This window comes from Ochotona curzoniae, unplaced genomic scaffold (assembly GCF_017591425.1).
Source record: "Ochotona curzoniae isolate NIBS_2020 unplaced genomic scaffold, NIBS_Ocur_1.0 scaffold_4505, whole genome shotgun sequence".
Taxonomy (NCBI): domain Eukaryota; kingdom Metazoa; phylum Chordata; class Mammalia; order Lagomorpha; family Ochotonidae; genus Ochotona; species Ochotona curzoniae.
Window position 1 is genome coordinate 46,241,882 of NW_024467118.1, and position 27,274 is coordinate 46,269,155.

General features: G+C 49.5%; 1 non-coding gene across 1 annotated transcript; it reads left to right on the forward strand.

The window, feature by feature from the left end:
• Positions 1–18,785: 18,785 nt before the first annotated feature.
• On the forward strand, positions 18,786–18,893 carry LOC121146903. Its single transcript, XR_005882282.1, has one exon. It is a non-coding gene; the product is annotated as a U6 spliceosomal RNA (small nuclear RNA).
• Positions 18,894–27,274: the final 8,381 nt, after the last annotated feature.

The following is a 27,274-nucleotide window of genomic DNA, read 5'->3' on the forward strand; positions in this document are numbered from 1 at the left end:
CCTTTGTCAGTTGTGAGTCATAAAAGCCCCACAAGAACAAGGATAGGGCAAAGGGATTGTACTTGAGAAAAGGAGACTTGAGTGCATGGTCTGAGGAAAGGCAGCAAAAGGACACACACACACACACACACACACACACACACACACACATCCCCGACCACTATAAGGAGGAATCTTATTAATGTGGGTGCCGGCCACACGCAACCATCGGGGAGGGACGCGTGGATGTGACTTTGCTACTTTACAATTGATTGTGTTTAACATTAAAATAATACATTTGTTCTGGGCAATCAGGGGCATTTGGCACTGCCGGCCCCGGACGAGCCTTTCTGGGCTCCTGCTCCATTAGCTACTGCTATCATTTGCTCATTTAAAATCCGTTCCTGCTCAGCTCTGGCAGGGCTGCGGGTTTGATTTGTGAATGCGATTTGTTTTCCTCTTTATGTTGGAAGAGTCAAGAAGCCCAAGAAAAATAAAAGCTCAAGAATCCCCAGCAGCAAAAAGAATGATACAAACAGCGCTGCTTCATTTGTTATCTTATTTGCCCTTCAAACTCAGTTGCCAAACACTTCCACGGTGCAATAATTCAGCTGCAGCACTAAGGACAGGAGAGAAGTAGACAGGAGAGTCCTGGGCTGGCAGACAAGCATTTCACAAGAGGCCCATGCTTCTGAGTGGGGATAGGGACTCGAGCCTTCCCCAACAGCCTCCCTGCACAGGGTCCACTAGGAGGGCACAAAGCCTCCAGTTGCAGGCAATGCAGGCCCTGGGACATGCGGGGGAACTGGCAAGCACAGGCCATACCATTCATCAGTGGGAGTAAGCCCCAGCCCCTGATATAAGAAGTTAGATGGATAATTGGTCTCTGGTCTTTGATGAAAATATATAATCTTCCCCTTATTTTTGCCTCCTTTAGAAAGAAGACTTCCTCCAGGCTTCTGGTTATAGAGGAACAGCAACTGGGCTGCAGCTGTTGGGATGTGAATTCTACCTCTCTATCAGTTTTACCATGACACTGAACATGAGTCAGGAAGTCCAAATCAAAGTGTTAACCTCCATCTCTGAATTTTTATCCTAAGAAAGCAGAGCTGGGGCCTGAGATGCCAGCTGATCATGAGGATGGGAAGGGGCTGCCCAGCACACGTTCCTGATGGCCTTTTTGTTTTGAGCGGGAAGACTAGATTAGAATTCCAGCCTGTGGTTGTTAACTGCTATTCTAAATGTTTTCTCTCTGAATATCGTGCTTCAAGGATACCACTTTCGGGCCCAGCACCATGGCTAAAGTCCTCGCCTTGAACGTGCTGGGATCCCATATGGGCATCGGTTCTAATCCCGGCTGCTCCACTTCCCATCCAGCTCCCTGCTTTTTTTGTGGCCTGGGAAAGCAGTTGAGGATGGCCCAATGCTCTGGGATTCTGCCCCATGTGGGAGACCTGGAAGAGTTTCCTGGCTCTGGCTCTGGGTCAGCACAGCACTGGCCGTTACACTCACTTGGGGAGTGAGTCATCAGACAGAAGATCTTCCTCTGTATGTCTCCTTCTCTCTATATATCTGACTTTGTAATAAAAAATAAAATAAATCTTTAAAAAAAAGATACTACTTCTACCATTTTCTCGGGTGTTTCCTCCCTTGGAGCACCCTCCTGTCACTATGGCAGGAAGCCTCTCCCACCCTCCCTCTCTCTCTCTCTTAAATAAGTATCACTTTGCACACTAAAACCGTCTACATGAAAATTCTTTTGTGTGAGACAAGAACCGAAGTTGTTCTCATCTTTTGCATTGAATTCCTCACAACACTGATACCTCCTGGGTCCTGGTAGGGGACCCTGCTGCTGACCCTGCTGCTTCTCCTCAATATGCTCCACCCTCACCCCGCTCATGGACATTGATGGAGTGCCAACCCAACGCTGGGCACTGAGCACCCACAGGAGAGAGGGCTGTACCAGGTCCCTGCTCCCACAGGAAGATCTGCTGTTTCCACTTCACTCAACAATCATAAAGAAGCTATAGCTAAGCCAACCACAGGTGATGGGTGCTCCCTAAATTCACCCATAGGGTTGGAAGAACAAAGGGGCAGAGTGAGGCCAGAACTTGGGTAAGCTGAGCATCCCTGGCACCAGCTGGGAGTGTAGGGGCAGCTATCCCATCCAGGACAGGGCAGAGGTGGCAGCAGAGTGGGCGGTGGGAGAGGTCGATGATCAGAGAGGAGAATTCTGGTCAGTGTGGGGACTCAGAGGTTCTCATGACCAGGTTTTGTGCAGGTCAGTCCAGGACTAGTTCGTCCATGCTTAATCTCTCCCTAGAAGAGGGTGATTAATGAGAATGGGAACAGTCTTTGGGAAGACAGTGCTCAACCACCCTTTCAATGAGGACCAGTAGCACCATCTGACCTCTGCCATCCTCTATGGAGTTGAAGCGGCTCCTGCTCTCCTGATTTGAGCCACTCTCACTCCTGAGCCCAAGACTCTGACGGCTGCACTTCTGACATTGCTCCCTTACGAGCTGCACAGCTTATAGCACCTCGGTAACCTTAGCTCATTCTGCTTTTGATCTGCTGCTGTTTTACTCTGCTGCTCTTACGAATTCAGAGAGCAAAGCCAGGCTCAACATCTGTCACTGAGCCTGGCCACCATGAATGCGCCCTGGTGATTCCGTGTCCTCCCAGGTCACCTCTGGCCACTCCACTGGCTCCATCAGTCCTTGGGCAGCAGAGGCCCAGTGCTCCCACAGGTTTGCTCTGCTGCGCTGGCTCTCACCTGGGGTTGTGAATGGCCAGTGTCCTGTCCTTGTGGGCATGCTGTCCGTGTTATTATGGAAAGACACCTTGTTATCCTGAAGGCTTTGTTAAATGCAACCAGCCAAGCCTGACTTCTGTTCTTGTCTTCCAAACCCAAGCAACTTGCAGACATTTGCAGGTATATGAGAAAGGGGTGTCCCTGCCTGCTCCATCTCCATGGGAAGTCCCAAATGGCAGACCTCCTCTGCCTCTAGGAGTGGCCAGCCAGTACCCAGCAGCACTCACTCCTACTCAGCTCTGCTTTGGGGCCAGTGTTTCCCAGACTGTAGCATCTGGGAGCCTTTTGGGAGCATCACTGTTAATGGAGTTGGAGCACAACTTCTCAGCCATGGGCTCTAAGCCAAAGGACAACTCCAAGGTCACCTGCCTGTCAGCCTGTCACTCCCCACTACAAAAACTCTCAGGCTATCCTGCTTTCCTTCATATGCTGCAAGCTCACTGTGCCTATGGAGTCCTGAGCCAGCCACGACCCTGTCCCATTCTCTCACCTCCTTTCAACCCACTGATATCTTCCTTATAGTTGCATTCTTCCCTCCCTTGCATTTCTACTGCTAACCACCCCCCTGAGCACTGCAACTGTGGGAGCCACATGTACTTCTTCCAGGTCTGCTCCCTTCATTCCCAGATCAACCACAGACAATCCTCTGTACCCTCTGCTGGAAGACTCTTCTGTGATATTGGTAGTGTCTGTGTCTGTCCTGTCTAATACAATAAACACAAGCCACGTCTTAAATGAGCCGAGTCAGATGGAGAAGCTGGGAGAAGCTGAACTGTGGCTCAGGGGATAAACCTGCCACCTTTGGCAATGGCATCCCATCCGCCAGTTCGAGTTCTGGCTGCTGCTCTACTTCCAATTCAGCTCCTTACTAATATGCCTGAGAAAGCAGCAAATGATGGTATGGCAGCCCAGGCAATAAAAAAAACTGTGACAGTAATGCTAGATATCCTGAAACATTTCCAGGATGTGTCCATAACCTCTGGTTCTTAGAAAGTCCTGAAAGGAGAGAGTACTTATCACAAGAAAATGCCTCACTCCAGGATGAGATCTTACTTTTCCTTTACAGTTTAGACAGTAAGTTGATTGCTCCAATTTGGTTTTTGTACATGGGATTGGAAAGGCCTGTTTGCCTGGTTGTCTGATTCAGTTGTTTGCTACTGCAGCTCTCACTGATCGGATAGTTTAAGGTACAAGGTGCTTAAACTGATTGGGTGTGTGTGTGTTGTGCTATAGTTGATTGGATGATTTGTATTGTGCACTGATGTAAGCTTGGTTGATTAAACGATTTGTATTGTGCACCAGTATTCTCAGTTGACTGGATGATCGTTGCTTTAAAATCCCTAACCCCGCTGGTCAGGGCTGCTTCCCTCCTCCACTTGCACTGGTACGGGATAGTCTGCCAGTCAACCCCAGCCTCTGACTCATTTTGGGGATAGAATCAGTCAACTCACAACAATGGTCCAAGTGCTTTGGTCCTGTACTCAGGTGGGAGACTCAGAAGAAGCTCCTGCCTTCTCACTTGAGTGTTAGCTTAGGCAGAGCAGAAGTGACTCTTGCACCCTGAAGTGAAGCTGACACTCCCATCCAGGAATGCTCAGAATGCCTAATCACACTCAACTTGTCTCTGCACAAAAAGTCAGCACCCACCATGAGCACCCTGACATGCACATGCAAACAGAGGAGTTGCTGACATCTCTCATCCCCCACACCCAAGATGTGTAAAAGCCCCGCGCTGTGGTCATTTCCCTCACACAGTCACCCCACCATGCAGAAGTGGTTCTGGACCATCTCTCTCACTTGACTAATAAAACCCTTTGCCTGAACAAAAAGTCATGCACTCACTGCCTTTCACTTTATTTCTCACATGCGCTCTCTCTCAATCTTCTCTAAATCTATCATTCAGACTAGCTTGGCTCTAGCCATTGTAGTCATTTGAGGAGTGAACCAGAGGATAGAAGCTCTCCCTCTCTATAACTTTACTTTTCAAATAAATCAATGTATCTTTAAAATAAACTGAAAAGCTGGATTGTAGCCTTTATCTACTGATTGATTTTTTTTATTATTTATTTTTATTACAAAGTCAGATATATAGAGAAAGAGGAGGAGAGAGAGAGAGGAAGATCTTCTGTCCGATGATTCACTCCCCAGGTGAGCGCAACGGCCAGTGCTGTGCTGTGCTGATCCAGAGCCAGAACCAGGAACCTCCCCCAGGTCTCCCACATGGGTGCAGAATCCCAAAGCACTGGGCCATCATCAACTGCTTTCCCAGGCCACAAGCAGGGAGCTGGATGGGAAGTGGAGCAGCCGGGATTAGAACCGATGCCCATATGGGATCCCAGCACGTTCAAGGCGAGGACTTTAGCCACTAGGTCACACCACTGGGCCCTATCTGCTGGTTGATTTTTAAAGTAGAGAAACAGAGAGGAAGTTGGAGAGAGACTCCCTGACTACTAGTTCATTCCCTATATGCCCACATTAGCTGGGCCTGGGTCAGGTTCAAGCCGGGATCTGGAAACTCAGTCCAAGTCTCCCATCTGTACAGCAGGAACCCAATTACTCAGTCCATCACTGCTGCTTCCCAGGGTAAATAGCCAGAAAACAGAATCAGGAGCAGGGCCAGGACTTAAACCAAGGCATCCCAAGTAGCGTCTGAACCAATATGCCAGATGCTCATCCCAGTCTGAGTTTAAATGGCCACACGTGGCTGGTGGCTGGCATGCTGCACAGCACAGTACCAGCTTCCCCCCTCCTCTGCTAGCCAGGTGCTGGTGCTCAATGTCATCTGGAAGCCCTGAGTGCAGGTGGCAGACACTGACAGGTGGTTCTCTGGGCAGGAACATGCACTGCATTATTAAGTCCCCGAGCAAGCTACTGTTGCCTTAATGAATCAGTCAACAGATTGGCTCTGAGAATAAAAATAGGAGGGAAACCCAACCCTTGACCTCTGGAACACCCACTCAGGTCAGCACTTGACCTTGGGCCTAGGATAACATAGGAATCCGGGTCCCTTTGGAGGCTATTCTTTTGGCTAACGTTTACAGCTTTCAGCAAAATGTCCCACAGCCCACCATGAAGAGTAGGTGTTGTCCAATATGGGACATATGCAGTGTGCAGAGTGGATGTTCCTGAGCTAAATTACAAGCTCACTAAGGACTGGCCCCATGCTTGCATAGGAGGTATGCATACTCGGTGCTGTCTTATTTGCAAAGTGCCTAGTGCTGTAAACAGGAATGAATGCCAGCATGAACGAATGGATGCCCACAGGCAGGGGGTGCCATTGCCAGTGTCCTGTGCATTTGGGACTGTGTCTTTCATACTTCTCTCTGCCTGTAAGGCCTGCCCCTGCTACCTCCTTCACTTTAATTTCCTGTCTCTCCCTCCCTCATGGCCCCACACATGCACACGCCCTGTTAGAGGGTGGGTTGTGTTCCTTCACCATTATACACCGAAATTTTAAAGTCAGATCAGCCTAAATCAAGGTCATCATAGAGGATGGTGGGTCCCTAGCCCAACATGACCAGTGTCCCTGCAGAAAGGGGAGCTTTGATACAAGTTCTAAACGGGATACATTATGTGAGGGTGAGGATGGAAGATTAAGCTCAGGCATGCCAGAAGTTGCCAGCAGGGTCCCATGTTGCAGTTCAGTAGGTTAAGACATCACCTGCAATGCTAGCAGCCAATATCTAAGCCCTGGTTAGACTCCTGGCTACTCTACTTCCACTCTATCTTATCGTTAAAGCCCCTGGAGCGGCAATGGAAGGCGGCTCAAGTGTTTGGGTACCTTCATCCACATAGGAGCTCTCTGTGTCAGCCTGGGCCAGCCCCAGCTGCTATCGTTATTTGGCGAGTGAACCAGTAGATGGAAAATCTGTCACTCTGCCTTTCAAATAGTTATAAAAAATGTTACTACTATACCAGAGAAACAAGGGAAGAGGCATCACATCCTTTCTCCCTTATTCTCTTGGGAGGAACAAAGCCTGGTGACCACGAATGGCACACTTGTGGTCTCCCAGACCAAGACACAGTGAACTCCTGAGGTTTAAGTGCCTGGCATCAGGCACTTTGTTAGGGCAGCCTAGGAAATGCATGCATGCCTCACTCCCAGATTCAATCAACTGGCATCAAGAAATACCCCGTGTGTCATATGTCATCTGGGCACTTCCAGGCTGCAGGGTTGTTTGTTGGCTGCTTTGCTGGGGAGACCATCACAGCCTCACCCTGAGGCACAGTGGGGAGTTTTCCAGGATCCCTTGATTGCATAGCCTCCGTCCCACTGTTTGAACAACACACACACAAACACACACCCCTCACCTGTCCAGCCCACCACTGCGTTATTCTTGAGAGAACACAAGCCCAGAATTCAGCATCTGCATCAGCATCATCAAAAAACCCAGATGATTACCATTCCTGCCTGCCAGGGGCTCACGGAGCAGATGAAAAACAGGTAGTGCTTGTTTTTTGGGACATTAAATCCAAGGCCAACATGTGCATACTACCAGGCCATTTATTTTACCTTGCTAACTGGTTCAGTGAGAACTATCAAGCACCGCCTTTATGTGATGTGTGGCAGGACATCTTGTCAAAGCTGTGAACATTAGCAGAGCATACAAAGAGGCTGGAGTTCTGCGAAGGACCACTTGCAAGCATGCGGCGGCAATTATCCAAGAACAGGCAAGAAGCAGGAGACACAGCCACCCATCTGCTTGCTAGCCCCAGTGCTCGCACCCGCCACAGCCTGTCCACAGCCAGCCTGCTCCCATTCAGCTTGAATGCCAAATGGAGGGAAAAAAAATCATGCATCTCTCTAGGGGTGTTTCTCATCTGGTGCCTGTGCCAGCCACTGGGCCCTGGCAGAGCATGGCTCTGGCAGCACACTCAGGCAAGCAGAGCCATCAGGAGTTAAGTTGTTCTCAGTTCTCACCTCTTCCAAAAGGCAGCTGCTCCAGCAACCCAGAAATTAGCAGACACGTGCTGTATGCCAGTTGATGCCCTTTCTCAGACAAAATGGCAAGAGCTACGCTGGTGCTGCTGGGTCCCCTCGGCATAGGCGCAAAGCCTCCCCAGCACCCTCTGATGCTTTCCGGGTTGGCTGGACCCTGGCCTCTGGCTCCAGCAGCCTGCCTCCCTGACAGTGACTGGCCACTCCTCCACTTCTCTCCCCACACTCTGTGCCAGGCTGAAGCCCTTTGTCCTTTTGGTAAGAGTCAATCCTACCTGTAGGTCTTCCACTTAGCTCTGTGCAGTGAAATTTAAAAACAAAGTAGAGCAAGTTTTATTTGAACCTAAAGCCAAGAAGCTTAACCTCCTCTTGGGGGAAAAGAGTTCTATTCCTGCAGCAAGGGCTTGCCTGTGCCCAAGTTTAGGGGAGAAAAGCAATTCAAGAACAAAGGCGCCTGACTGCAGCTGCCCCAGGTGACAGGCAGATGGGTTATCTGCAGCTCTGGGGACAGTGGCTGCACCTCGGCTAGAGCTGTTTTCTTTTTGCATGTAAAGCGGCTGCCCCAGCACCTGGCAGCTCCCAGTGAGGCAGGACCTGAGAGGGGAGCAGAAAGGTGCAGCCATTGTCACCCACTGAAAGGCCAGCTGAGCCCAGAACCGGAGCTAATGGGAGTCAGGCTATGCAGCGGCCGACCGGAGGCTAACCTCCCTCTCTCTGAGCCACAGATAATTCTACCTTTGTAGTCAGGCATCTTTGGAAGCCTAATTAATTGACAGTGATTAAAGGCCTGGAAATTGAAAAAATGCTGGGATAAATAGCGTCTCTTAGGAAGGGGAGCCGTCGCACTGGCCTTCCAGCTAAGAGGTCTGGACCGTAATTCAACATGAGTCACTCATTTCACTGTGCAGCCGAGAGTTCGGCGTCTCTGCAATAGGAACAATTGCCTTACTCTGCCTTAGGCTGCCCTCTCTGTGCCCAGAACGACCAATGGGGCCACACTGCTTGGTTTAGGGTCCCTCTCTCCTCTGCCCCCCTCCTCCTCTGGCTTGCCCACACCTCTGCTTCAGACATCAGTCTGGACACCCTGCCCCAGGAGCCCTCCTCATGTCCCTGGACACACCTGCCGCCAGCCAGCCCCCAGCCGGGCTCTCCACACTGTCTCCAACTGCAGAGGAGATAGAAACAGCAGCCGGCATGGTACTTGGCACACAGTATGTTCCATGCCAAGTGCTGAGGTCATGTCTGACAGGAAGAAGTAAACCCAAAAGGGAATAGGCCCCTTTATCTAGGTAGCCAAAGCCCCCACGCACTTGGTCATGGGCACAGACTGCTGGAAAGGAATCAATCATTGGTTCCCAGGTTGCCAGGTTCCTGAGACCAACCTGCTCAGGAACAGCAACTCCACTTTCCTGCACAAGCTCAATGAACACAAACGAGGCCTTCCACAGAGTTGTGCTAAGCTGTCTCGCAGTGTAAGCAGCCTAGGACACCCGAAGAGGGGCAATTCCAGAATGTACCTGTCTGAGCATGACCCCATGTCAAGGCAGAGAGTGAGACAGACCCTGAAGGAGGGGCAGGCCCTGTGAGGAGCCCACATAGCCTCCTTCTTGCCCCCGTCCTCCCTCTCTCCACCCATCTGCAACCTGGCTCCATCTGAGGCCATGTCCTGGCCCTGCCTGCACTCCAGTCAGGCGTCAGATGCTCATATGAGCACACTCAGATGTCTTCCCACAATTCATCTGCCTGACCTGGCGGTCGGGAGGGGCAGTGAGCACCATCTTCACCACCCAGCTACTTACTTAGAAGGCATGACCATAGATCAGATGACCTAACCTTGCAGCTCTAGGGGCTGGTGCTGTGGCATAGCACGTAAAACCACCACCTGCAGCACTGGCATCCCATATGAGCACCAGCTGGAGTGGCGGTTGCTCCACTTCCAACATAGCTCCCTGCTAACACACCTGAGAAAGCAGCAAAAGATGGTCCAAGTGTTTGGGCTCCCACCACACACGTTGAAGACCTGGATGGAATTCTTGACTCCTGGCTTCAGATGTTGCAGCCATTTGGGGAGTAAAGTAACGGATGGAAGATCTCTCTGTCTCTTGTTCTTTCTCTGTGACTCTCTTTAAATACACACATCTTTGAAAATAAACCTATCACTTGAAGATTATATACAAGTATACACATAGGTACACACATATATGCATGCACACACATGTACATTTATATACATACATAGGCACTCACAAATATACTTTTTTTAAAGAGAGGCAAAGAGATTTTTCCATCTTCTGGTTCACTCGCCAAATGCCTGCCAAAGCCACAGCTGGATCCACACAAAGCCAGGAGCCAGGAACCCATCCTGGGTCCCTACACATGGCAGGCACCCAAGCATTTCTGCCTTCAACTGCTGTGTCCCAGGCTGTGCATCAGCAGAAACCAGAACTGGAAACGCAGCTGGAACTCAAATCGAGGCACACCCATGTGGAAGCTAAGGGTGCCAAGTGGTATCTTGATATCTACAACAAGTGCTTGTTCCAGTTCTGAGATTTCAGCAAAACACCCATTTAAAGATAATATGCAATGTACAGGAAGGCCATGTTTTTAAAATGACAACCATAAAGTAGAAAAATTAGGACAGTCTACTTAAAAATGCATGAAGAAAAACATGGTTTCTCAAAATTCCTTCAGCGACTATGCCAGGCAAAAAGATAGGTCAATGCTTGAGACCAGACATGACAAGTGCTAAAGGGCAGAAGGACCGAGCCCTGCCTCTTACATGGGGCCAAGGCAGTGCTGCAGGGCCCAGGAGGGTGAGCAGGTGAGGAGAGCTGAGACAACACCTGTTCCGGACATCACTGTAACAGGTCACGCAAGCTCCCCACCCAAATGCTGCTTAATGGCTAGGGATATATATGGATAGGAAGGATCAAGGATTAGGGAAAAGTGGGTGTGATCACTGTTTCCAGGTTTTCTATTTCTTTTCCCTGTATCTGTGGGTTGGGGAAAACAAGGGGAGAAGCCACATCCAGCTTCCCACCCGCCCCAACACCAGGGGAATGGGGAATGGCCACCCAATATTGACCCAGGATCCTGATGTGACATATGCTCCAAGGATTCTGCACAGGTGGTTTTGAAAGTTCTGAAATGTTGTCATCTCACCAATCCAAGGAAGAGGGAACACTTGCAATGTCCATTGTCTGACACAGTCTACCTCAGAGTCTCCATTCGCCCAGATATTTGCTGTCATCATTTGTTCTTCTTGTACTACTATGGTAACAGATGTCCTCTGCAGGCCTCCATGGGCTGCAATGTCACCTATGTGGATCTGGACCAGTTGTCCACTACTCTGTCTTTTCTACTGAGGAGGACCAGTTCTCACAGGTAGGCTCAAGGGTCCAGGCCAGCTGACCCACACCCTGCCAGACCCCCAACACCAGGGACTCGCAGATCCAGCACCCACTGTGCCGGCAAGCTTAAGGATCTGAGCTAGGCGACTCAGACCCCAATGGACACTACACCCCCGCGGCTCACAGACCCAGTACCCACCACAGAGGCAGGTCCAAGGACCCAGGCCAGGCAACCCAGACCCCACTGGACACTCCAACCCTGGGGCTTATGGACCTAGCACCTACCACACAGGCAGGCCCAAGGACCTGAGCCAGGCGACCCAGGCCCTGCCCTGGGATGTTTTCAAGGAGTTTCCTTGCATACCATGTGAAACTCACAGACCTGAGAGAAGTGGGCAGCTTTTTTAAATTGGAAAGAAAAGGTGTTACAAAGACTGGGGGAACGAATCTGAGACTGCAAAGAAAATGAAATAAAGAAATTAAAGTCATCGAGAACAAACTAAAATTGCTAAGCAACAAGAACACCTACAATAAACAAGATGTTTCTTAAAAAACAACTCCTTCTCTCCTTCTCTCTGGAAAGCTGCCCTTACAGTAAAAATAAATAAATCTAAACAAGCAAACAAACAAACAAAAAACCCCTTTTGTTGTGTGTAACCAAACTGCTCCACAGTGAATAAGAGGAAAAATAACCATCAGCTCCATATCAATGACACAAGAGGGGCTGAGTGCCACAGAGCTGGCCACACTAGCACAGTGAAGGAAGCAGCCCACAGTGTGATCCGCACCAGATCCCCTTCTCACACAGACTCAAGTCCCAGAGAAACATTCTCGGCACCCCAGGCTTCTCCCACGGGCTCAAGGTCCACCACAAGGACCACAGGCAGCAAACCCGAGTCTGAAATCCACCACATCGCTGGCCTCCCGCAGCTCTTGGGAACGGAGAAGAACTGACACCAAGGTCACCTTCAACTTCATCCCAGAAAACTGAGCCACCAGTAAAAAAGTCAGAAATCAGGACACATCCCAGTAGTTCAGCGTGACCAGCAGCAACATGCACGAGTTCCTCAGACATAGTCATTCCATAGAAATTCTATTCTCACTGTTTTCCCTAGAGGACATAAGGGAAACGCATTTAGGGGCATTCATAGCAAGGTTTCCAGGGGAAGTCATCTTTCTCAGGTGACCATGGGGAGCGACTGAAAGACAATGAACTTGGAAGTCAGATCTCGGCACTCACTCATGATGGGAGCCCTGGGAGAGTTAAAAACCATGTCTAAGTCCCAGTGTCCTCCTTTATAAAAGAACACGTCAGGCTAGAGTGTCACCTGCATGACACCCCCTTCCCTCCCCAGGAGATGCTTCCCTCGGACAGGCAGGGAAGCACTTTCTGTGGAGAAGTGTGTCGCTCAGGGCAAAGCTGCTCCTTCTTCTTTTCTTTCCTTCATCAGACTTAACACTCACTATCAGTATTGCCTACCTGTCCCTTTGGTCAGAAAACATACAGGACTGCACTTTGGGATCAGCCAGAGCTTGGTGAACAGCCCACCCCACAAAGCAGGAGATGGCACCTCTGAATAAGCCCGTCTCAAGCCGGGGTTCTGGTTCAAAGGTGAGAAGCTGGAATCCACTAGCACCAACTGGGAGTGAGGGAACTGGGCACCAAGGCTCTGACAGTGTGTGTATGGGGGGGCAGGGTAGGTAAGAGAACCCTGCAATGCTGACTGGGGCAGGTCAGAGCTGCCCAGAACTAAGTCACCAATACTTGTCTTCATCAGCACTAATAATCGATGGTGAGTTTCTATTCAATACTTGTGAGGTTTATTTACTTATTTGAAAAGCACGACAATAGAGGAAGGGAGAGAGAGAAGGCTCTTCCATCTGCTGCAACAGCCAAGCTGGATCAGGATGTAGCCAGGAACTCCTACTTGGGGAGCGTGGGTCCAAGTACCTGAGCCATCTGCTGCTGCTTTTCCAGGCATGTCAGCAGGGAAGTGGCCCCTCCAATATGGGATGTCAGTGTTGTAAGTGGTGACCTAACCTACTGTGCCACAATGCGAGCCCAACAATACAGCTTTAATCAACTCTTGTATGAGTTCAGTTTTCTTGCTGTCTGCAAATAAATATTTCAAAACCCCTTTGGCTTCTGTTTGTTCATTTGTTTTCTCTTTTGCATTAAAATGAAAACATTTTTCAGAAATCTGAATTTTATCTCCACCGGGGAGAGCTTCATGCTTTTCAGAAGGGCTTTTGGTGTGCAGTCTCTGAAGGGCGCCTGTGTTCTGCTTGGCTCAAGTGTTCCTGACGCATGAACTTCTCCAAGCACATAGGAACCCCTTCCCGTGCCACTCACCCCAGCCCTGACAAGCGCCTGTTTCAGCAGGCACCTTGGTCACCCCCCATGCTTTCTTTAGAACTAAAGCTTTTGGAGCCCATCAAGTCTCCATGCCAGCTGCGAGGCTCGTCCTGGGTTTACTCAGGCCGAAAGCAGCTCTGTTTCGGTGGGGCATGCTGTCACTTTGCTTTTTCTTTGCCCTGGGGGACCCTGGATTGCTAATAGGCTGGTGTGTTTCCTCCCATTATCCCACCTTGTTGTTATTCCCAATGCTTTTAAAAATATTTATTTATTTGGAAAAGCAGATATATATAGAGAAAGCAATAAAGAAAGATCCATCTGCTGATTCACTCCCCAAGTGGCCACATTGGCCAGAGCTGAGCTGATCCAAAGCCAGGAGCTCTTTTGGGTCTCCCACGTGGGTGCAGGGTCCCAAAGCTTTGGGCCCCCTTGACTGCTTTCCTAGGCCACAAGCAGGGTGCTAGATTAAAAGTAGTGCACCCAAGATATAAACCAGTGGCCACAGGGGATCCCAGCAGATGCAAGATGAGGATTTAGTCACTAGACTATTGTGTCTTGAAAGGTAGAGTTACAGAAAGGAGAGACACAGAGATCTTCCATCCTCTGGCTCACTCTGCAAACAGCCGAAACAGCCTGAGAACGGCCCATTTGAAGCCAGGAGCATCTTCCGGGTCTGCGACATGCATGCAGGAGCCCAAGGACTTGGGTCATCCTCTGCTGTTTTCCAAGGACATGAACAGGGAGCTGAATAGAAAGAGAAGCTGGGCCACGAACCAGCACTCACATCGGATGCTGTGACCACAGAGGATTAATTTATTATGTCACAGCCCCAACCCTTTTCCCGATACTTTCATCTCTGGGTCAACATACCATACAATTAGCCTATTTTAGGGGTACAGTTTAGTGCCGTTAGACACAGCCAATATTGTGCAACCTTCAGCACCCTGAATTGCAAACCATTTTAGTTACCCTAAGAGCAAACTCCACACTCCTTAGCAGTCACTCCCCATTTTCTTCCACTCCATCCCCCTCCTCCTCAGAGAATTACCAATCAGTCTCTAAGTATTTGCCTATTCTGGATATTTCAAATAAATCGACTTACACAGAATGTTGTATTTGTGACTGTGTTCTTCTATTTGGCATCATATTTTCAATATTTGTCTATATTATACCATGTATTAGCACTTTGTTCTTTTTTTAAAGATGTTTATTGAAATGGTGGATTTTTTTTAAGATTTATTTTTATTATTTTTTTATTGGAAAGGCAGATATACAGAGAGGAGAGACAGAGAGGAAGATCTTCCGTCCGATGATTCACTCCCCAAGTGAGCCGCAACGGCCGATACTATGCCGATCCGAAGCCAGGAAACTCTTCCGGGTCTCCCACATGGGTGCAGGGTCCCAAAGCTTTGGGCCGTCCTCGACTGCTTTCCCAGGCCACAGGCAGGGAGCTGGAAGGGAAGCGGGGCTGCCGGGGATAGAACCGGTGCCCATATGGGATCCCGGGCGTGCAAGGCGAGGACCTTAACCACTGCGCCACCGCGCCGGGCCCGAAATGGTGGATTTTTAAAATTTTTGAAGATTTATTTTTATTGCAAAGTCAGATGTACAGAGAGAAAAGACAGCAAGAAAGATCTTCTGTCTACTGATTGACTCCCCAAGTGGTCGCAACAGCTGGAGCTAAGCCAATTTGAAGCCAGGAACCAGGAGCCTCCCCGGGGGCCTCACATGCAGGAGCAGGGTCCCAAGGCTTTGGGCATCCTTGACTGCTTTTCTAGGTCACAAGCAGGGAGCTGGATGGGAAGTGTGGCTGCTGGGATTAGAACAGGCACCAATATGGGATCCTGGTACGTGCAAAGTGAGAACCTCAGCTGCTAGGCTACCACCCCAGGCCCCCATTTTTTCTTTTTTATTGCTAAATAATGTTGTATGGATATACCACATTTTACTTAGCCATTCACCATTTGAAGGACATCTGGTTACTCACTTGACATCTGTGTCTAATGCTGTCATAAGCATTCACATGTAAGTTAATCTGCAGCAAAATCTTTTCATTTTCCTTACACACTTAGAAAAGGAATTCCGGAAGTATTTCCTATTATTTCTGGAACCATGTAACTATGGAACCCCATGGGGTCTTCTTCATTCATTACTCACTTAAGTCTTCTTGAACGTTTATTAAACCAGGACCTGGAGGGTTGTGGGAGGTTATTCATTAGCTGTAGTGACAAATGAGCCCTAGCATTTCAATGGTGTAATATTCCAAGTTTATTTCTCATATATCAGTTCAATGTGGGGGTTCCTGGTTGGCATACAGCCTTCCCCTTGTGGTAATTTGGCATCCCAGCACACCTGCTTCTAAGACACTGTGGCCCGGGGAACTTCTCCTTGGGTGAGAATCAGCTGTGAGCATTCAGCTCAGCATGAGTGGGGCTAAGAAGCATTGTCTGGGTGGGCAGTTGCTTTCAAGAGCAGTTTAATGGAAGCTGAACATACTACTGGTCCATCGGCTGGGCACCACCCTGAGTTTGGTTAACATTGGGTGGGAGACACAAGAGGGCTTAGGGCTAACAGGAATTTGACACATCCCAGCAGGGTCAAGAAGGGGGTTCTGCCCTTCTCCTCCTCATTTCCTCCTCTTCTTAGAGTTACCCTGTGTTCTATGAAAAACTGAACTGTGAGTAGGAACTGTTCACACATGAGCTTGGGGTCACCCTACTGGGTACTGGTCCAAGTATTCCACCTTTGTACTCCCTGAGGCTGTGAGCACGCCAGCTTTGCCAAGGTCAACCATAGTGTTTTGGTTGTCTCACATTTGTTTTTGTGGTCTCCTGCTAGAAACAGAATAGAATCCTCTCTTTCTGGTAGGATTGCCAATCACTGCATTCCCTACCAATGGTCACTAGTAGGTTTTAGGATTCTGAGAGGATTGGTGCCATAGAGTAGTAGGTTAAGCCTGCAGTGCCAGTATCCCACATGGCTGCCAGTTTGAGTCTAAGATTCTCCATTTCAGATCCAGCTCCTTGCTCATATGCCCATGAAAGCATCAGGAGCCAGTCTAAGTCCTTGGGCCCCTGTGCCCATGTGGAAGACCTGAAAGAAGCTCCTGGCTTTGATGGGCCCATCTCTGGCTATTGCAGTCATTTGGGAAGTGAACCAGCAGATGGAAGCTCTGTGTCTTCTCTCTCTAAATCTTGCTTTCAAATAAAGATAAATCAATCTTAAGATGGTGAGGAGGTGTTCAGTTAAAGTAGAAGAAAGGGGTTTTATTTTTCCTAGGTGGGAGAGAACAGGGGCTGAAGAGAGTTGGAGTTCAGCCTGCCTAGACAAAGTGCAGGGGGTTTGAAGCCAGACCTCATTTCCCTGTAGGGCAGGCAGGGTTGCTATAAGCTGTTTGTGAAAAATAACAGTGCTACTTACTAAGGAATAGCAGAGCAGACTGTGTCTGGAATGTTGTGCTCACAGATTGCTGGTGTGGGAGACTGAAGTCAAACTGCAGGCAACAGTCAGTGAGCAGGCAAAAGTCCAAGACCAAGGTCATGGCCTATGGGCGAGGGTCCGCAGCTGGGCAATGGTCCAAGGCCACAGGACTGTGTGCTTGAAGATATCCTTGAGACAGTCACGTACGACTTTTCTACCTGGGCCACACTGGTGCTCTCTGATCATCAAACACTGGCTGGTTAGCACCAATAGGGGATGTAGCCATCAACATCTGTGCCACATCAACTCCTGTCATTTGACTCCCCCAGCAATTCCACAGGAGATTGAGGCTGCAAGCCTGCTAGCTCAACCTGCTTCCTCAGAGGAGGGGGCTTCCCGGTGACTGCCTGCTTTCACAGTCCTTATCCTGTGTCTGTCTCATTTTCTCAGTTGCAAGCCACCCCTCTCCAATCCTATTCACGCTGCACTGCTCATGCTAACAGCCTCTTCTCAATGGGGCTTGTTTGGGGAGGTGTGGCATGTCCCATGGGCCCTGGGGAGGTGTGGGGAGGGGATATGCAGCAGGGAATAGTCCACCTGGCTGCAGGTGGCTCACCTGGGCATGGGGCTGAGGCCTCAGTGGCCTAATAGATCCTAACAGTCACCAGAGGGACATTTGACCCAAAGTGGACTAGACTGACCCTTCCCAAGGGTGGGAATCTTGACACAAAAACACACACTTGGAGAGTAGGATCCAGAGGAGACAGTGTCCATTCCTGTCTGCCTGTTGGATTCCCAAATGGGGATTCTGGCACCAGGTGCTTTTGCTTGAACTCCGGGAGTGGCTGCAGATCTTTACAGGGAGGCTCGCTTAACTGCATCATGACAGCTTCCTTGTCACCTACAACCAAGAATCCTAATTAGTGCCACACCTGGGGCAGACACCGCAGGCTCCCTCCAACCACTCTCTTGACCTGCAATTCTGCATCCTGCCCCACTCTCGGGTCGGTCAGCTCTCTGCACTACCTCCACGGCTGTTGGAGTTCAGGATGTTATCATCGTCCACTCTGAACTTCACTAGATCCCTGGGCTGCAGCCTCTCTGTGCCCATGGAATCTTCTCTAAGATGCAAATACAGATCTTCAAAGTTACATTACCACCAACGGTGCAGTGAAATTATGCCCTCATACTTTGCTGGTGGGGTTATAATTTTCACTACTTTTTGAAAGGCAATTCGGTCATGCGGATGAAAAAGCATTTCAAACACACAACCTTTGGCTCAACAGTTTCACTTGCAAAGCTTTTTTTTCCCCCCAATCAGGAAACAATTAGACACACATATAAAGATTTATGAGTGACCAAGTCCTCTGAAATAGTCATTCACTCACTCAACAAATACTGAATCATTATTACTTATAATAATACAACACTGATGGAATGAAAGAACTATCCAATTAGAGAAAATTGGTTTAAAAAACAGTGATGGCTCTGTGACAGACCACTGTGTCAACATTCAATACCATGTTTCTTGGAGAATATTTAATGATGGTGGGGAAATTCATATTAGGGAGCAAAAACAATTCATATGAAGTATAATTGACACCACATATCAACAGTGGCTAAACCTAGGGAATGAGATTGAGTGACTTTTTAATTTTTTTTTTGCCTGTTTTTCTATATATTGCTAGCTTTTAGAAAAGATTGGAAGGGGAGAGTGACAGATTTCTTTTATTCATTGGCTCACTCCCCACACGGCCATCATGGCTGAAGTCCTGGCCAAAGCCAGAAGCCTTGTGCAGCACTGGAGCCCCAAATCACTGGCACAGGTTCAAGCCTTTAGCCACCCTCTGTTGCCTTCCCAAGTACATTAGCAGGTGGCTGCCCAGGAGCTCAAGCAGCAGGGATACAGGTATGAGATGCCAAGTTGGGCTCGCTTTGGCAGCACATATACTAAAATTGGAACGATACAGAGAAGATTAGCACGGCCCCTTGTGCAAGGAGATGCCCAGTTTGCAAGTAGTGGCTTAGCTTACTGTACAAGACCAGCTCCTCTACTGCTAAGTTTTAATAACGAACAGGGAAAATTATTTTTTTTTAAAAGGCCTGGTACAATAGCCTAATGGCTGAAGTCCTTGCCTTGCATGCTCTGGAATCCCATGTAGGCGTTGGTTTGTGTCCTGGCTGCACTACTTCCTATCCAGCTCCTGCTTGTGGCATGGGAAGGTGATAGTGGATGGTTCAAAGCCTTGAGACCCTTCACTCACGTGGGAGATCGGCTCAGCTCCGGCCATTGCAGCTGCTTGCGGAGTGAGCCAGTGGATGGAAGATCTCTGTTTCTCCTTCTCTCTGCAGGTCTGCCTTTCCAATAAAAATAAATAAATCTTTTTAAAAAATGCTTTAAAAGCACTCAGCCAACAGGACTGAACCTGTATGCCACCACACAAACCAGTTCTTCCTCACTGGCGGATAAGGTGTGGAAGACTGCGGCATCAACTCCCTGACAGCACGAGAGCTCCGCCACTCCAGCTCGCCGAGCAGCTGCATCCACCTGCCCTTAGACCTTCCAGTCCTGCCCCTGGCCTGTGATCGGCAGCTCATCTCTCAGGGCCACCACTATTGGTCTCTGTGCGGTGAATACGCATCTGTGGGACATTTCCGGGATAGGTTCTCCCTTGGCCGCCTGGGCGGTAGCCTTCCGTTTTTGTGTGGGTATTTCCTAGGAATCAGTTTGTTTTTTTAAGGATAGACAGCATGCAGTGCCCTCCACCTGTCCCTGCACAGGGCACGGCTGAGCAGAGGTGTGCTGAACAGCTGCTAAGCACATGAGTGTAAGACTAAGAACTGAACTCAGGATCAAAAAGTAATTCAAAGGCTATTTCTCCCGCTTAGCAACACGAAGCCATTGATTAAATCTCTCTGGCTGTTTTTTCATCTGTGAATGAAATGGAACTAGTAACATCGCTTGCGTTCTAAGATTAACTCGAGGATCTTTCAATAAGGATTTAAAAAAAACTAGATAAATCCTTCAATGAATGTTTAACTTATACTAGAAATTTTGTTATATTACACAGAGTTGCATTGTAGTATGGGGGGTGATCATCAAGAGCAATTTTTAAAATTGTCCTTAGAAATTAGTAGTTAAGGAGGCTGGTATCATGGCATAGCACATCAAGCCTCTGCCTACAGCACCAGAATCCAACAGAGGATTTGAGTCCAGGCTGCTCCATCTCTGATCCAGCTCCCTGCTATGGCCTAGGAAACATTGGAGAATGGCCCAAGGCCTTGGGCTCCTGCACCCGCCTGGGATACCTGGAAGAAGCTCCTTGCTCGTGGCTTTGGATCAGCTCATCTTTGGCTATTGTGGCTCTTTGGTAAGTATACCAGTGCTTAGAATGGGTGTGTGTGTGTGTGTGTGTAACTCTGCCTTTCAAAAATACATACATAAATCTTCAAAAAAAACAAAACACTAATGATTGATAAAGGGCCCAGCGCAGTGACCTAGCGGCTAAAGTCCTCGCCTTGAATGCACCAGGTTCTCATATGAGCATCGGTTCTAATCCCAACAGCCCCACTTCCCATCCAGCTTCCTGCTTTTGGCCTGGGAAAGCAGAGGACAGCTCAAAGCCTTGGGACCTTGCACAAGCATAGGAGACCTGGAAGAGTTCCTGGCTTCTGGCTTCAGATCAGCACAACTCCGGCCATTGCGGTCACTTGGGGAACGAATCATCAGATAGAAGATCCTCCCCTCTGTCTCTTCTCCTCTCTGAATATCTGACTTTGCAATGAAAATAAATAAGTCTTTAAACAGAAAAAAAAAAAAAGAAAAGAAAAGAAAAGAAAAACTAAGCTGAGCATCATGCTTGCTGGATGGTGGCACTGCCCATGACCCCATGAGCGTCCACTGCCCTGGCCCCTCAGCCACTGGTCCACAAGGGCTTTTCCTTTCAGTATGCCCTCTGTGGGCCCTAGAAGGTACTGATTAGCTCAACTGAACACTGAGTGCCTACTGAATGCTAGGAACTGAGCTAAATGCCAGACGAATCCATTCCATGCTTTTGCAGACATGGCATCTGAAGGGAGCACAGGTGACCACACTCAGGGTGTCAGTGTTTAGGAAGGACCACCCTTCAGGCAGCATGGGGATGTTATTGGCCTCAGAAAGGGCCCAGGCCAGAACCACGTCTCAGGGTTCTATGCCATTTTGATAGAGGGCAGCTCTTTCCGAAGCCGTTCTTTCCACAGCATGCAGGCTTCCATGGAGAGCAGCAGTACTTTGCACTTATGATGCATGCTGGAGCCAGGCTCCGCCCCAGCAGTGGCTAAACCCCACACCTATAAGCGGGACCAGCAACACCGCTGCTGGCTCACACACATTTCTGTGTTCTCAGAGCTCCTGACCCTGCACATTCGGGGTGTCCTGGGTGCCAGTGGCTGCTCTTTACCAGTCACTGCGAGTAGTGGCTAGTCCAGGGACACTCAGCACAGTGAAGGAGGGGAAAACAGCAGCGAGTCTCACTCAACCACACCTACTCTCCTACTCTGACTACACTGGGGGCGGGGCACAGGGAGGAGCCTGCTCGATTGTGCGGCTTGGATGTCGTCATTCCCAATGCTCCGGTTTGTCAATCTTCCCGCAGTGGTCACTTCTAACCCCAGCCCAGCAAAAGGCCATTGGATGGGGCTGGCTGTGGCCTAGGCACCTTGCCCTCAGCCATGGAGGTGACAGGAGCAGCAGTCATGCAGGCCCTGTCTGGCAGTGTCCGTGGCAGTGAGTGTGGGGACTAATGGCACTGTGGTACCCTGATTCCTGCTGCCTCCTCTGCACCTACAGGATGCTGTCCTCTGTCCCCTAACCTTCAGCCTCCTCCCTTCAGCATGTCTTCTGAGATGCAGCTGGAATTTTCTTTCCCTCTCCTTTGTCCTGGATACCGATAGGTGGGCGGGCATGATGGAAAGGGACAATGTTGCCACAGGGCCTGCAAGCCTCCTTGCAAAATTTACATTTGGTTTCAAAGTCATAAAGCGGCCATAAAAACCTTGCACTAAATAAGGAAAACTATCCCATCTGGGGGCCTAATCCCCGCCCGGTTCTGCTCGGCTTCCCTCGCTCATTATACTTGTATAATACAGTATGGTTTCTGTTGAGTGTTTCCTTCCTGTTTTTACACTTATTCTTGCTTCACTGACTTTATTATCGGCAGAATTTTGCAGCATTTTTTTCCTACCCAGCCATAAATACTATTCAATTCAACAAATGCATACAAATGGTTTCCATTAGAATTTTAATCTACTCTCAAAATGAAAGAAAAGCTTAATATAAATCTTTTTAAATTACCAGAACATAAATTCTGGCAGGGGACAGCTCCACCTAGACTGTGTGCAAGGGGTCACATCCTGCTGTCCTCGCTCATAAATTAATTGAGGTCTCTCGCCACTGCCGTAGAACTCCGCGTCCCGGAAAGATCCTATCTGTCAAGATTGCAGATTGCTTTCCCTCAGACTTTGTAAAAGTCACAGCCTACAATCCCTTCATTATGCTGACGACAACGGCTGTCACCCCAACTGGAAAGAAATAGGCGGCGAGTTTCGTGGGACCAGAATTTACAGAAAGCAATTTTCATCCATGCAGGAGATAGGACAAACCTGCTGGAAAAAAAAATGTCACTTCACAACTTCTTTCACTGCATCCCTCTCGCCTTCCCAACTCCACCACCCCCCCTTTTTTTCCCCCTGCTAGATGCAGCTCCTCTGAGTGACATTTAATGACTAAGTTAGGCAGTCTGATGAGAACAGGGAGGTGCCTTCCTAAGGGGCTCACTTACAGAGACTCGGCCCCTCCCCTGTTCTCCCAGCCCCACCTCTGAGAGAGGGTTTCTGGAAACTCCTCAGCACCTGAAAGAGAATGGGAGCACAGCTCAGCTGGACCATGAAAAGGCATGCAAGTTAGCCTGGTGTTTTTGCAAACTCTTAGAGCTGTGTCCACTTTCCTCCCGGTAGCAGAGCCCAGGAGCCACGGCACTGCCCGCTCTGTCCTTGGCTACAACAGCTCTCTCAGGAGGACAACTGAAGGGCAGTGTTGGGGCTTCAGATTTTTTTTCCCACTTCCTCATGTCATAACCTACTGAGGTTCTAGTGGAGCTTCTGCATATTAAGCGGCCTTTTAGCTGCTGTGAAGGGGATGTTGTGCTCTGGGGAGGACAGGCCTCTCATGTAAATGCATGACAGCAGCAGATATGCCCCACCGAGGAGAAAGGGCGAAATTAGCCCCTGCTCAAGGGTCAGGAAACCCTGGGAAGTGCCATTCTGGGCAGCCACTTCTCTCCTTGAGTCGAGAGCCAGCCTTCTGGGCTGCTCACTCAGAACAGCAGCCCTGGCATGCAGGCCTGTCACCGCCTGTTGTCTGGGCTCTGGTGGGCAGGCAGGCTAGGCCAGGCTGAGCAGGAAGCACACATGAGAGTTCTGGGTGCAGAGAGCATCCCTGGGCATTGGACATCCGAGCGAGGATGATGGCAAACATGAGAGCAGCTTTTTTGTCCAGAGAGCATGCCTTGGCTTAGACAACAATGGGTGCTACGGGTGAGATTTCTGTCTAGGTCAGCCACTTTAGCTGTGCTGGCAGGCCTGGTGGAGGACACTGCTTCTATAGTCTGCGGAGATTTTACTTTACAAACCTTTCTGCAACCCACGAGCCTTCTCCACATTAAGTGGCCTAACAGCCTCTTGGCTTTCCTAAGAGGTCCCAGCTATTTAAATGCTTCTTTCTTGATTCTTAGCCCATTTGCTTTTCCATTAGCAATAATCCCAGGCCTACAAAACTCCAAGTACTACACAGTAACAGCGATGCCACTTTGTCTCCAATTCTCCAGAGCACGGGCCAGAGCAGGACCGGCTTCAGCACGCAGCCACTTACAACCCTGCATGCATCATGAGAGCCGGACATCTGGCCAGATGCTAGATAAAAGATCCCAGAAAGCTGCACGTGTACCTGCCCCGGCTGAAACCACACAGGTCTTCCCACAACAGCCCAAGGCACTCACACACTGGAAGACGTAGTGTGGGGGCAGCAGGAAGCAGAGCATGATGCTGAAAACTGCATCATGGACTGCCTCTCACAGCTGGAGCCCAGGGCGTACTGTGAACAGAAGTGAGTCCCCCTAGGTTCTATACGTCACTTTCAAATTGGAGGAGCAGCTTTGCGAGGAAAGGGGGTCATAGGATGGGGTCCTTGTGATGGATGCCCTTGTTAGAAGCGAGCCGAGCAGGAATTTAACCTGGAGGTTTGGATGCATACTGAAGCACCTCTTCAGTATTCAGTTCTAGTTCCTGACTCCAGCTTCCTGCCCATGGAGTCCCCAGGAGGCACTCACATGCAAAGAGCTGGACCTTATTCCAACCCAACCCAGGCCCCTGCGGGCATTTTGGGCAGTACTGGAGCAGTGAGCAGCGGTTCTCTCACGACTTGTCTCTCTTTCTTTGCCTCTCAAACAAAATAAGAGAGGGTAGAAGGAGAGGGAGAGAGACCCCAGAGAGTCACTCAGCCCTATTTGCCTCCTAAGGGAGCACATGGGGAAAAGGACAGCCCCCTCATCCCAACTCCATCTTGCTGGCTGCCCCATATTGCTATTCCCAGCCCCCAGAACTGGGAGAAGTAAATGCAATAGTTTAAGTCACACAGTCCACGGTATTTTGATGTGACAGCCTGAGCTTAGACAAGGCGATGGAACACTGAGCGGTTACGGAGACATAACACAGAGAATAATGTCAGCAAGGGCAGCTCAGAGCTTACCCAGCCCAATGAGAAATGTCAGCCCTCTCTAAGTGGCCCCTGGCGATCAGGGGCAGGGGCACCATTTTGCCTTTCAGTCTTGTACTTAGCACATGCATGACGGAAGTATGTAGCCTTCACCCATTCTAACCACATGGCTTGTCCATACTAAATCCACACACTAAACCACACAGGCACAGAACAGAAGCTCCACAACCCCATTTCCCCAGACCCTCTGCAGCAACCACCATTCACTGCATCTCTGTGAACCCAATTCCTCCAGGAACCCGCTGTCAGTGTAGTCATGATATTTGTGCTTCGGTGTCAGGCTCCTTTCCCTCAGCCCAACGTGCCCACAGTTGGTCCACACTGCAGCATGGGTCAGACACCCTTCCTTTTGAAGAATGAGTCATATCCCACCATCTGCACGCAGCACACTTTGCTTTTCCACTTACCCACTGCTGGACAGGCACTGGAGGACCTCACTCTCCTGGGGCTGCTGGGAGTGTCGCAGTAGTGACACTGTTCAAAAAGGAGACAGACTTTAGAAGCACACTTCAGAAGGGTGTTTTCCCCACCCCCACGCCTGGCTTCCCTGCACCTGATCAGGACTGCCCTTGGCTTGCTTCTTTCCGAAGCTCCTGTTCCTTGAAACAGTCCCCACCTGGGCCCTGCTGCAGGCTCTGGGTGGGGTCTGTCTTTTGCCCATTTCTCTCTCAACCTTAAGACCATCCCCTACCCTCAGTGGTGAATTTTCACCATCCAGCTCTTCTGCTGACTCTCATCAGTTTCTCTTCAAATTCTCCTGGCTGCAAGAACCACTTCTTTTCTTCATATGAAGAAGTTAGCCTCTTATCAGGGCAATTTGTTGCAAAGGTTGTTTATGATGCTCTATATTTTCACCTCACTGTTTTTGTTGCTATCAAGAGATATATCACATATATAGATCATCTCTAATTGCATCAGGGTTTGGATTTACTTGTTCTTTTATAGCATGTATATTTTCCATCACCTATTTTCAACCAAATTAAGTATCGGTTTTAGATTATGGAATAATCTTCTAAATTTACAGTTGGGGAAAAATTCATTATTTAAATCATGTTCCCAATATGAGAAGATCTCAATCTGTTTTTATGAACTGGTTTTGATCCATTTCCTTGAAAGGAGAAAGCAGGATGTGAGCATTGGATGTGGCACTTAGGATGTGCCGGGATGCTTGCATTCCAGAACAGTGCAGGTAGGGAGCCTCGTTCTGCTGTAAGATCCACTTTGCCTCTCACTGGCAAGGTGGCTTTGCCAGACTTGATCTTATTTACCTTGCAGAGAAGAGAGATAGAGACACACAGACCAAATGACAGTAGACTTTGCAGACGATCCTGGTGTTCCAGTTGGTGAAAACGGACATCTGTGTGATGCCCCTCCCGCCTGAAATCTAAGAACTTGCTACTTTGTCACCTGGGCAAAGTCTGTCCTGAAACTGCTCAGGCAGCAGTCCTTGTCTGGAATAAGCCCACAAGCCCTGGGGCAGGGCCCGCCCCACCCTGTGTCAGAGCTGAGGTTCCTCATGCACAGCATATGCCACAGGGCACAGCACCCACTGCACGCTGTTGCCCCTGCCACACCAACATCCAGTCTGTTGAGGGTGGACCACAGAAGCCTGGCCTAGGAGTAGGCTGGGTGGAGCCAGCAGGGTCTCTGTATGTCATCCCTTTGTCTGCAGTGTTGCTACCCTTTGGTAGTGCCCACAGGCAGTGTGTGATGGTCTCACCAGGAGCTCTCCTGCCCAGAGCTTCTATAGAGCTCATCCATGTCTTCACTCAACCCTGTAACACCCCTGGCTGAAAATACACTCCTGGGCCAGAGCCTGTTTCAGGCCCGTGGCAGTCAGTAGGGAATAAGCTTGGTCCCTACTTGTTGCGGAGGCTGCCACGGTTTTAATGAGTGCCTCAAAGTCCACACCTGTAATTCCCAGTGCAGGGGGCTGGGAGCCCTCACAGGTGATTAGACTGGGCCTGTGCTGTTACATGCCAAGTAAAGCTGCAGCCCACATCCCATATGGTTCCCAGCTGAAGTCCTTGCCTGCTGCATTTCCAATCCAGGTCCTTGCTAACGGGCCTGGGAAAGCAGCAGCAGGCAGCCCAAGTCCTTGGGCCCCTGCACCCACATGGGAGACCCAGAAGTTGTTCCTAGCTCCTGATCTCTTATTCTCTCTCACACACTGTCTTATCATTCTGCTGCTGCTGGCAAAAGAAGGTCCTTCCCAAACCAGCATTTTGGTAGTGGACTTCCTAGCCACTAGGAGACAGGGCCCTAGATGGGTGCCGGGGGCAGAGTCGAGGTGGGCCAGGTGAGCTGAAGTCCTGCAGGTACGAAGAGTAAGCTGGGAGAAGAGCAGGGAGAGGCAAGTCTCACCTGGAAGGAAGCAACAGTCCGCAGAAATACTTTGATCTCATGAGAAATGTTGTAGAAGCAGAACAGGCCAGCAGGGCCAAGGCACAGAGAATGGAGGGCGGGGGAGGCCGCAGCCCACCTACTCTCTCTAGCTCCAAGAGCCAAGCTTCCTCCGCACAAACATCCCATCCTGGGCACCGGCCTCAGGGTCGGGAAGCCCAAGTTCTTATCTGGTTCTACATGAAAAGGCAGCACAGGC